This window comes from Muntiacus reevesi, chromosome 1 (genome assembly GCF_963930625.1).
Source record: "Muntiacus reevesi chromosome 1, mMunRee1.1, whole genome shotgun sequence".
Classification (NCBI taxonomy): domain Eukaryota; kingdom Metazoa; phylum Chordata; class Mammalia; order Artiodactyla; family Cervidae; genus Muntiacus; species Muntiacus reevesi.
Genome location: NC_089249.1, coordinates 20,274,939 through 20,287,547, shown reverse-complemented (window position 1 = coordinate 20,287,547; position 12,609 = coordinate 20,274,939). Strand labels below are relative to the sequence as shown.

The 12,609-nt window shown below is 45.0% G+C and overlaps 1 pseudogene; it reads right to left on the bottom strand.

Annotated features, from left to right (window-relative positions):
• Positions 1–567: 567 nt before the first annotated feature.
• LOC136164715 (apolipoprotein L3-like) lies at positions 568–11,917 on the bottom strand (annotated as a pseudogene).
• Positions 11,918–12,609: the final 692 nt, after the last annotated feature.

The window sequence follows — 12,609 nt, the reverse complement described above, 5'->3', positions numbered from 1 at the left end:
CTTCCCGCTTCACAGCAGGGCTTCGGCTTTACTCTGGTCTTTTCTAAACCTGCCTGAGCACTGCTGCTATTACCTGTCTTTTTTCCCCTTTGTTCCAAAGAGCATTCTTCCCCAGTCAAGGGATCCTGGACGAGCCCCCAAATGTTCTGCCCGTAGTTCAAGTCCCTGGTCAGGAAAGAAGACTCCTCGAAACAATGCAGCTCGCAATAGGGGAATTTATTACTGACTTGAGCCAGGGCCTCCCGCCCTCACCAGGTGTGTGAGGACAAAAGGCCCCGAGCCCCAGTTCTCTCAGGTATTTACTAGATCAAAATAAGCAGCAGGTAGTTGGCGCAATCGGATTGGTTACACAGTGGGTAGTTGGCGTAAGCAGATTGGTTACACAGTTGCAAGGTAATTTTTGTTGACCTTATGTGGGGCTTTCAGCTTTCCCCTGATAGGTTCCCTTTCTTCTGGCTAGGCATATGTTGATTGGCTGGCTCCAGGAGGCCTGATAATTATGCTACCCCGGGAAACCAGGCCTACTCCTACTCTAGGCTGCCTGCCATGGCGTTAGCCATGACAGCCTCACAAGTGAGGGTCAGCTTTGGCCAGCTTGAAATTTTGGACGTTCTTCCCAATGCCTTTCATGGCTTGGGAGAGTTTCTTTGTGGAGGAAACAATCTGGAGTGTGATCTTATGTAGAAGCCCCAAAGTCACCTCCTTCTCATTGATGCCAGTTGACACAAGGTGACTGGCTTCAGTTTCTGCTGATGTCCTGCTTTTACTTTCCACCATGATGGTGGACACACCAGTCACATCAGCTGTTTCTCCCAGCCCTATCCCACCAACAGTGTCAGACTGGCCCCCGCTGACACGGGTGGCAGAGCCAGGCCAAGGACTCTCAGGAAGCAAGACGCAGAGCCAGCGGAGGCGGTGGCCACCTGGGAGATGGTGCAGTCCCTGTGCACTTTGTCACTCTTGTCTGTCAGGGCATGGGGCTTTTTATGCCCTCCTCAAGTTCCTGTTTCACCTGAGGAAACTCCTCCAAAAACGTCTTTCTGTCCAACTAGCCTCATTGGAGCCTGTCTTAGTCCCCCAAGGCCAAGGTTCTGTGCAGCTTGCTCAGATATTTACATAGTCTATCTGCCGCTTCCCTGTAAGAGTGAACGTCAAGGTACTAAGAAGACTATGTTAGTCTGTAAAATAGGTTCAGCAAGAGCTCTTCTACATAAGCCGCAGATGTTATCATAAATCACCAGGAAAGAATTTTACAAATGCAAACATTTTTTCAACATTAAACACATATTTGGGCACTGTAGAGGCTCCATGTACATATCCAATCCTGGAATAAAGCAGCAAAAGTCACCTTAGGATACTCTTAAGAGAAGTATTTGATAAAGACACCTCACAGACAGATCAACACCATCACTTCTAAAGTGTGTGTAGAGTGGGAACTCCACAGACAAACAAAGGCAAGTGGGATTAGAGCAGAAAAATTGTCACTCGAGGGCCTGAGTGTGTAGTGAGGAGTCAACATTTTTTTGCCCTTGGCTACTGGGAAGTGGTTCCTAAGCCCCTAGAATATTTTGGCTGATATGAGTATCCTTGTTGCCTAGGCCATTGGACAGTCTGACAAGGTGATGAGTAGCCTCTGGGTCATGTGGTATCAGTTCTGATCTCTGGAGAAGCTGGACTCTAGGGCATTAGTCTGACCTCCAGGAGGGGCTGGAGACCACAGGTCAGAATAATTTTTGCAAAAGGGTGACTGTCCTTGGAGGGCAGTGTTTTATGTGGCGTGCCACACACTGAATCCAGGACATTAACGTGTCCTGAGGACAATGGAAGCTTCGTGTGTGAAACACGCCCAAACTCTGCCCTGCGGCTGATGGGAAAGTGCATCCCTCCATGTAATAAACTGTAACTGAGATCATGACAGCTTTCAGTGAGTCTGTGCATCCCCTGAGGGAATTCTTAAACTTGAGGTAAGTTGTGGGAACCTCCCAAATTTGCCATTGGTGTCAAATGTAAGGTCAGTCCTGGGAATTGTGCCCCCAGAGTTTTCAGACTGGCTAACTCTCTGTGCTTGGAATTTTTAAAAATATCAAAACTCAGAGCTAAAAGGACCTTTAGTGTTCATTTTGCCTAGCATCTGCTCTCCCCCAAGCCTGATTTCCTTGACCTTTCCAGAGGAAGATCACTGGGTCCATTCATTGCCCCAGTTGACAGGGAAGCAGGAGATGTGCTGTGAGCCTGTTTCCCTGGGACTCTCCGGCCTACCTCCCTGACTCCTGACCCATCACCCAGCACCCTGATGTCTTGGATATCACCAGCCGAACTCACACTTTACCTGTGACAGCTTCACAAGCCTGCCCTCCAAGCTCATGTGCAACTTTATGGAACCTCTAAAGATTCAAGAGGCTTGACGAAACATCCATCTGAATGGCTGAGCCTGAAGAGACCTACACTTGCAGAGCTGGTGGAGGAAGCGTTTTCCTCTTGGGTGCGAATGCGTGAGTCTCCTCAGAATCCCTCAAATGACACAAAATCACAGCCACTCATTGTGACCCTGGAGGGCCCCCTGAGCCACATGGCCTTCCCATTGTCAGGGTGGCTCCATGCAGATTAGAAGAGTGTCCCAGATGGAGTGAGAACCCAGGTCCCAGGCAGGGTGTGCAGACACGGCCACCTAGGGCCCTCTAGCCCAGCATGAGGGGATCCTGTCAGGGAGGGAAGAAATGTCCCTCCCTGCTTCCCCACTCAGGGGATCTCTAATAGGGTCACAACCATTTCAGTTCTGTGTCCTCAGGGCCCACTCTCCTCACTCTAGTCCTGGTCCTGCTGCCCAAGCCTGCCTACTCGTCTTCCAACCTGGACCCTCTGCTCCACCCTGACCCTGGGTCTGACCCTGGTCCAGGCCTCCCTGGTCGTTATGACTGTACTTGGTTCCCCACCTCTGACCTGCAGTTCACTTTGAAGCCATCAGCATAGTCCATCAAACTGAATTGCTATTCCCATTGGACACAGGCAAGTCTGAGACGCTAACATATAAGCCCAGAGCCCCAGAGTTGGGCAGGGTTAGAACCAGGACCCCACCAGCTCCATCCAGTTCCTCTGCAGCCTCTCTGCCATATGGGCAAGTTCAATCCTGCAGGGTTGGTACAGTCCCTAAGATGGGGAATGAAAGCACTCTAGTCAGAATCCCCAGGAACAAAAAGTGATGCTGGTGTCAGGATTTCCTGACTTGTTCCAAAGGATATCCTTCTTGGTTCTCATCTCCTGGAAGAAGGCTCTTGATCCCTGTGTCTATCCAACAAGCTTTTAAAATTTAAAATTAATTGAGTATCTACTCTATACCGGCTATCATATGAAACACTTTGCATGCATGATCTCTGTGTCCTCACAATAAAACTGAACAGATAAAGAAACTAAAGCAGAGAGTAGTTCAGTAACTTGCCCAAGTCACATAACCTGCTCTTCTTGCAGCTTTCTATCTCTTCTCAACCTGAGGCAACATACTGCCAGCAAATGACGTGGAAGAAATATTCCTCATGCATTCTTGAGATGGAACATCCTCAACCCCATTCATAGGATGCTGCCTGGAGCAGATGTGCCTGCCAGGAGGAAGCTAGCCTGGGTGAGATCTTCTCTGGGGGATCTGGGTGACTTAGGTGATGTTCTTGGCATACCTGTGTGGGTTACCTGGACAAATCAGCCTCAGCCACAAAACTCTCTCAGGGTTTCTCTTTAGTGAGTAGGAAATGCAGTTCTTCCTTGCTCACTCTTTCTGGAAATGTTCAATGACATCCTTAAAAGAGCTTTTGCCTTCTAGACAGAAAAATAAAAAGATCAGAAGAAATTATGGTGGAAGGTAAATGGTACCGAGTTTAAAGCTGTTAAAGTTCATCCTCCTGAGCAGTAGTCATCTTAGGTACTGATGATGGATTCACCTGGGGCTTTGGGTGGACTGTTCTTCCTTCCAAATTCATAAGATGAAGCCCTGAATGCCCCTCCACCCTTGCAATGACTGTATGAAGATAGGGACTTTAAGGTGGTAATTATAATGATATGACACCATCCATAAGTGTATGGCCTTAATCCAGTACAATCAGTGTCCTTATTAGAAGAAAAACCAAATCTCTCTTCCTCTCTCTGTTCTGCAGCATGAAGACTTATTAATTTTTCCTTTTCCTGTGTCACTAAGGGAGAAATGAATACAGGGCTCAGGTGGAGGGGACCCAAAACACTAAATCTGTGTATTGATTGATTGGGGTGGGGGTGGATGGGGGAGAATAACTGAGCACTTGGGTGTCCGCAGGGAAGCATTTGAGATCAAAAGAGTCAGTACCTGCCTGAGGTGTCACACCTGATAAGCAGATGTTTATATATGAGAGCACTTGGCAGGTGTCTAAACACAGAACAGGGAAGGGGGGATTCAGGAGGAGGGGAGAGGTTTCCACCAAAATGAATACATTCCAGGTAGAGGGGATAGCACCACACTAGGCAGGACCTACTGTGTGGCCTGGGCCATGGACACACGCTATATTTGATCCTCATCACAACGTAGGGAAATTCTTTTCCAATTTTACAGGTGAGGTCAGGTAAGGCACTCCAAGTCACATAGGTGACAGATGGCAAAAGCCAGACTGGGGTTCAGTTCAGAGTCGGCTGACACCTGCAGGGCAGTTGGGCTGGAGGCAGGGAGAGAACTAGAGGAAATGGCCTCTGTGGTTATACTCCAGGATCTGGGAACAGGAGGAAGCTTGGACAAAGGCAGAGGACAGGAGGAGCTCCAGGGATGCTGGAGATCTCCTCTCCATGCCCCACCTGGCCTTGGGGGCTCCCTCTGCTGTCCCCCCTCCCGATGGCTGTCCTGGCTTCATTTCTGGGTCACTTACTGGACAACACAGGGAGAAAGTGAATCCCTTAGACTTGGCTTCCTGAGTAGAGGTCCTGGAAGGAGGCCTTATGGATGGATCCCTGGGTGGGAGAAATCCCCTGACTCCTCTGGGGGGGCCCGAGGATGCTTATCCAGTCCCTTCTTGGTTCTTGATTCTTTTCTAGGTTAATTCAGTCAGTTGGCACCGCCTCAGTTCTGGGTCACAAGTAAGAACCAGCCAGATAAGAGACAGCTGACTACCAGAGCAGTCCCCAGAACTTCTGAGCTCATGGTGGCAGCGGGGGGTTTCAGAGATCTCCCTTCAGCTCCTTGTCTGCGTCAGGCTGGAAGGAGGTGTGGCTTCACCCTTGGGGAAGGAAAAGCAGACTGTTGGCTTGATCGGGAGTGAGCAGTGACTGTAGGAAGCAGTGAGGGGTGAGGTCCCCTGGGACAGCCATGAGTACCACCAGAGACTTGACCCAGCATGGTTCTCTGTCTCCTGGGCTCTGCTGGCCACTAGTTAAGGAAAGTTACTCATCATCCCACCAGCTCCCTCCAGGCCAAGTAAGAGTCCTGATCTCCTGTTGGGGCACAAAGAGAAGGTAATAAGACAGAAGACCGTCACCTGCAAAGTTACAGGAGCAATAAAAGCAGACAAAGAAGAACAGACAGGAAGGAATACTCTGGAAATTATGTGAGGCTGGGAACACTTGTGTTACTGATTGGTAATAGGTGATACTGATCTAGCATCTATGACGTGCAGACTCCTGAAACTCACCTAAACTTAGGTCAGCCCAAGTTTTCACACTGATTCCAGAGCCTGGACTTCAACCCAAGTCTTTCTGATCCAAATCTCAGGTTTGTGATGACTATGCTCTGTGCCCTTTAATATACAAAAACATATACTTGTGGATATATGTTTGTCAGTAAATAACTCTTCTCATTCATTTTAAAATGATGTCTTGCTCCCTGTGCTCAAGTCTCTGCCTTGATAAAGTTCCTGGTCCTTCAGCTCCCACAGCCCATGTCCTCCTTGTTTCTGTAAGTCTTTATCCCACAAGGGCCCGGAGTCCCACCCGCCCCACCCCATCCCTGCAGCCCTGTCCTGGGTGGCTGAGGACCAGAATGGTGTCCCATCCTCTCTGCTGTCCTCCCCTGACTGTTAAATTTTGGGCTTTTTCTAATTATTTATGTAAATAATGGTGCAAAGAACACCCTTCTTGTAGAAAACTTTGCGTGCATTTGACTGCTTCCTTAAGTTATTTCAGAAGTAGAATAACTGTGTCTGAGTGGATCAACATCTAAAGTTCTTTATACTTAGAGCCACACTGCTTGGGAAAGAAACTACACCAATTTACATTCACACTCATGATATGTGGTGTGTCCAGCCTTTCAGTCTTGCCAGTTCTCAGTTGTTTAAGTAGCAGATCTTTATATTGACAGAATCTCTTTTGATTCTGGTTGTGACTATCTTGTGCTGGGAGATAACAAAAGAAAACAAATGTTGCTTATGTTTATGTGCTATTTTAAGAATTAAAAAAAAACACTTTTAACTACCCCTTCTGAAACCTGGCTGAAATGATAGTAAAGGTCCTTATAGTTACAGTAACAGCTATTGATGAGAGTGGTTTGTATTTCTGATTTTGTTCTGCACTGGTATTTGCTCTAATATTTCACAAATTATAAAGCATATTTACTGATAAGCTGGAAGTCTGTACCCATGTATCCCTGTTTATAGCTAAGGAAGCTGAAGCATAGATGCTCTGTGATTTGCCCAAGGTCAGAAACCTGGTTCAGCGTAGACTGGGTTCCAACCCACTCTTGGGCTTAAGAACCCATACTCTGCCTCTCCTCACTCTGTGGCTAATTTTAAAAAAAAACCCTGAATTGTCTCAATAGGAGTCTAGAGTCTTCAACACATATTTGAGGACTGAGTGAATGGAGAAGTGATAGCTGACTAGAGAAGAGTAGAAGGAGAGAAACAGCAAGAGTGAGTTGAGGCAAGAAAAATGGTCCACTGGGCAGAGTCCCAGAGAGGGACCAAGATGAGAGGGAGCCAGAGGGGAGATCAGGGGATAAGTTCACCAATCCCGTGGTGTATCACATATTCACAGTAGCCTCAAGTCTGCAACAAAGTGGGGAAATCAGGATGGAAAGATACCAGAAAAAAAATTTCTGTTTTATGGAAATCACAGGTCCTCATCCAATCACTCTACAAAAATGTGCCTGTCAACCCTTCTCCATCTTAATTTGAATGGGCAATCCAAGATCAGACATATGAGAAATATGACAACCTTGAAAAAGGAGATAAAAATGATGTCAGAAGAAACAGATAATTTTAAAAAACTATTTATTTATTTATTTATTTGGCCAAGCTTGATCTTAGTTGTGGCATGTGGGATATTTTAGCTGTGTGTGTATATATATATATATATATATATATATACACACACACTGTATATACACTGTATACATTGTGTGTGTGTATATATATATATATATATATATATATATATACACTGTATATATACATATATATACATATATACACTGTGTGGCTTGTGGGATCTTAGAATCTTAATACCATGACCAGATATCAAACCCTGGACCATGGCAGTAAAAGTGGAGTCTTAACAATTGGACTGCCAGAATATTCCCAAAACAGAGCATTTAAATATGAGAACTAATGGATTTGTTGTCGATCAATATGAAAATTAAGTACTTTGCTAAAAGTTGGGAGATGAAGCCCTGAAGGAAGTAAAGGATTAATATTTCCTTTTCTTGTTTGTTTCATTATTTATCTCCCTTTTCCATGCAATTTGTTCTCACTTTATGAGGAAAGTATCTTTCTAATCTTCTTGAGACATGGGTTTGAGTTTTCAAAAATTTTCCATTTTCAAAGTTCTTCTACCAGAGGGGAGTCAGGAAATACTGGCTGCATCTGAGGGCCCCAGAAATAAAAGTTTAAATAAAGTGCATGTAACTACAAAGATTTCTAATACAGGATATAAATTTAGTATATAATGATATTATGAGAAGATGGGGAAAGGTATGAGAAAATGGATTAACATAACTGAAATTCTTTCCTGGTAAGTAATCAAATATCAAAAATTTTAAATCAAGAGAAAGAAAAATGCCATACCTAGTATTTACTAGCTATTGTGGTTGATGACTCCCCTCTTTGCACCAAGCAACATTCCAAGTGCTTGGTAGGCTTTCACTTACTTTTAGTTCTCACAATAACCCTTTAAGAAAGGAAACTGAAGCTCAGAGAAGTTAAGTAACATACCCAAAGTGCCCAGCTAGTGCCACAGCCAGAATTCGAGTCCAGGTTCCTATCTAAGGAGCAAAGACTCTCACACTATTCTAGGAAGCCCCTTTCTGTTCCCCAATGTAAGAATATCCTCTAAAGATATTAGCTATCTAAAGAAAGAATCTTTCCCTTGGGAAGGAATGAGCAGAATTCTCTGTAGAATTTGACTTATTTTAACAATACGCACATAGCACTCAGGTTTTTTAAACTTTAAAGCAGCAGAAGTCACTTTATAGTGATTAGTAATCCACAAGAATGGGGCTGTCTCTGGTGCCACCACCTTAAAATGGTGGGAGCAATCAGATGAAGTGCAAATAAGAAGCCTAACTCCTGCTGTGACATCTGTCAATGTGGGAGACATATTCGTGTTGATGAAACCAAGTTCTCTAAAAACGTAGGGATGATAACACACAGAAACCAGAATAATCAGAGTGAACTGTGACCTTAAACAGACACATTGTCCAGCAGCATCTTGCCCACACACATCTGCACCCATGGACTTCCGTCCATTCAAAGGAAGGAAGACCCCTTGGAGGGGAGGTGAATCTCACGGGCCGACATCTCTGCTCCTGCAAAGACGAGGATGTTCTTGAAGATGCTCAGAGCAGTGGTTACCACGTTCACCCACATAGAATCATAATGGAAAATAAATTTTATTATCTTGTTTAATTGGACCAGGCTGAGTCTGTTAAAGGACATTAGTCCATAATAATATTAAAATGAGAACGTTTTAGAAAAAATACATCCAAAAAGAATTCACATGTACACACTGCTAAATGCAGAATAGACAGCCATCATGGACCTACTGTATAGCACACACAACTCTGGGCAGTGTTCTCTAATAACCTACATGGGAATAGAATTTCAAAAAGAATAGGTACACATATATGTATAACTGAATCACTTTGTACACCTGAAGCTAACAATACTGTTAATCAACTGTACTCAATACAAAAGAAAAATTATATATATACCACCAAAGTTAGATATAAAATAGTAGTTTTGTTGCAAATAAGAATTAGTATAATGGGAAGTATTTAATTCTTAATTGAATTCAATAAGAAGAGGAGTCTTGCATTCTATGGCTATTTTCCCTTCTGTTTATTCAGGTGAGCATTTATAAAGCTTTGAGAAATAAAACAAGAAAAATACCTGACATCCCAAGACTGTCCTCTTGTCACAGCAGGGTGATACTCTTCTCCCGTTGGATGTAAAGGCTCTCACAGAACTCCAGCCTCACACAGGGTCACCCTGAGAGCAGGGGTAAAGGAGACAGCAAACACCCATCACTGCGCCCCCAACAACACCACACCCCCTCCCTTGGCTGAAAAGCAACACTGCTCCTTCTTTACCATTTACACCTTTATCCTCGCTCTGGTCTCCATACATGGAGTTACTGAGACTCTCGTTGACTGCCCCCACTCCCCCGGCGCCATTCTCTGCAGCACCCAACCTAGAGTGGCCCTATTTCCTTAGAGCCTCCCACAAATCGCCTCACCTGAGCCCCATTCTAGAATCTTTCTTTCTACATCTTCCTCTGTGATGCCCAGGGTTCTCCCTCAGGAAGAGTAACCTAACCCTCAGCTTGTTCACTTGGAAGTGTGTCTGGTGGCAGAGACTGGAGGCACCGACATGTGGATGGAAGAGAATTCATACAGGCAGGCCCCCCTTGAAGCACGTGGGAGAGGACAGTTGGCTGGTACCCTGCCTCCTTCTCTGCCTGGAAGCTGTTTGACCTCAGGAGCCAGGGTAGCCAACTGAAATCATGAAACACGAGGACCAAGAGCCAAGGCAGAGAGAGGAGGAGGGTATCACCAGAAGAAACTGCCTTGGATCATGCCAAACACTTGTAAATGTGGCTGCACCCTTGACTTCATCCTTCCATCCTTCCCTCCCATTCTTGTCCTGGTCCTGACTCCTGTCTGGGGCCTCAGCTGCCTGTGGATGCTGGATGGTGCTCCCTCTGCTGGATTACTATCTGGAGTGTCCTCTTCTGTCAGCCTCTGATTGATCACTTTCTGGAAAGGTTATTGGCAGGAGGGACAAGGGAGGACCCTCGAGAAACTTGTCCCAGCCAACTGTATGGCCAGATGCAGAGCCTCACGAAAAAGAGTGTGTTCCATTTTGACTGCAGTAGGTATCTGTTAAATATGTCCTGCTTTGAGGAGAAGAAAGAGACAGGCAGGGAGGGAGGGAGAGCAGGAGAGGAGGAGAGGCAAAGGAAGGAGGGAGAAGGTAGGATGTAGAAGAAAATCAGGAAGAAGAAACAAAAAATTATGATCAATCCTGAATCCCAAAGTGATCTAAATGTAAACCTGAAACGAAAAAAAAAAAAAAAAGCTAACGACAAACGTACTGGAAAAAATGAAAACATACTGGAAACATATTGAGTTGAGCAAACTTTTTTCACCAGGACACAAATCCCAGAAACCACTGAACCTCTTAAAAATTGAAAATTGCAAAGGACACCATAAACCAGATCAGAATACAAGAGACCTGAAGACAGTGTTTGCAATATTTACAGTAGATATGGGTGAACATCCTCAACACACATAGGAGATACAAACCCACACAGGAAGACTGAAATCAGCTTTTAAAAACAGGAAATCAGACCAAACAATTCCCTGGGAGGTGACTTGCCCAGGGTCACATAGCTCTCTGTGGGCAGAGTGGAGGCCAAGTCCAGACCTTAAGACATGGGTATATAGGTGGGGGATGTGATTTTATTATATTTTTTAAAATTGATCAAATCGTACATTTTATTCTTTTTAAATTTTTTTCTTTATTTTTTGTTTCAGCTAGGCCTCCTGGCATGTGGGATCTCAGTTCCCTGACCAGGGATGAAACCCTCAATACCCTCAGTGGAAGCATAGAGTCTTAACCATGGGACTTCCAGGAAAGTCCTAGGAATGCGAATTTTAAAATCCCAAAGTTTCTAGGTTTAGCCTCTGCCTGCTTCAACACATAGATCTAAGGTCATGCCTCTCCTGTTATATTGATATGTCTAGAGTTTGGCTTTTTTTTTAATCTTAATATTGCAAAACCAAGATCATAACACAGACATAGTGCAGTAAGCCCTTCTCATTTCCTCCATCCAGGCCGACCTCCCCTGCACAGGACCACCCATCACCCACAGTCCTGAACTGAGGGCCCAGAGAGCACAGGAAGACAAAGCCCTGGGTCTCCCCACTTGATCAACTCTCCTTCCCCCCTCAGGTCTCAGTGTTCCCTCAGGGCCTGGCACTGAACAGGCCTTGAGAGACAGGGTGGTGATGAACCTGGATTCCTTGTATCTCAGAAAGAACCCTTTCCCCATCAGCCTCAGCACAGCACCCAGGGGCAGCATCAAGGTGGCCAATGCACAGGAGGAAAGGGTCTGACCTCCTCTATCCCCTCTGCCTCCTACAAAATTGCCCAACAAACTGTGTGCCCTCAACACACACTTTCCTTCTGGGGTCACCACTAATGTCTCATGGTTGCTCAGGAGAGCAGCAAGCTCCTAGACAGAACACTTGCCAGGCTTCCAGCAGCTGACCTGTCCAGTCTCCAAGCAGGTGCACATTCAGGCCCTCGGGAGGGAGCAGCAGGAGGTGATGGGAGAGATGGGTGGAGCCAGTGCTGAAGTCTGGGGTGCTGCCTCCTGTCAGCAGGGGCCCACTCCCATAGAAGTTCTGGGGGGACCTTCCCTGCCTCTCCCAGCTGGTGGTGGTTGCAGCATTGCCTGACTTGGGGTTGCATCCCTGCATCCTGCCTCCATCTTTTCATGGCCTTCTCCCCCTACTCTCTGTTATCTCTGTGTGTATCTTACAAGGATGCTCGTTGATTTAAGGTCCACTCAGATAAGCTGCAATGATCTCATTACAAGATGTTTCACTTAAAGGATTTTCAAAGACCCTTATTGACATAAGGTCCCATACACAGTTGCAGAGATTAGATCATGGACATACTTTTTGGGGGGCTACCATTTAACCCACTACAGGACCCACAAATATCAGTTCTCCCCCTTAAGGTCCTGTGGATTATTACTAGAGCTAATCAATGATTATAGTGAAGTTGCAGGATATAAAATTAACACACAGAAATCCCTTGCATTCCTATACACTAACAATGAGAAAACAGAAAGAGAAATTAAGGAAACAATACCATTCACCATTGTAATAAAAAGAATAAAATACTTAGGAGTATATCTACATAAAGAAACAAAAGACCTATACATAGAAAACTATAAAACACTGATGAAAGAAATCAAAGAGGACATAAATAGATGGAAAAATATACCGTGTTCATGGATTGGAAGAATCAATATTGTGAAAATGACTATACTACTCAAAGCAATCTACAGATTCAACGCAATCCCTATTAAGCTACCAACAGTATTCTTCACAGAACTAGAACAAATAATTTCACAATTTGTATGGAAATACAAAAAACCTCGAAT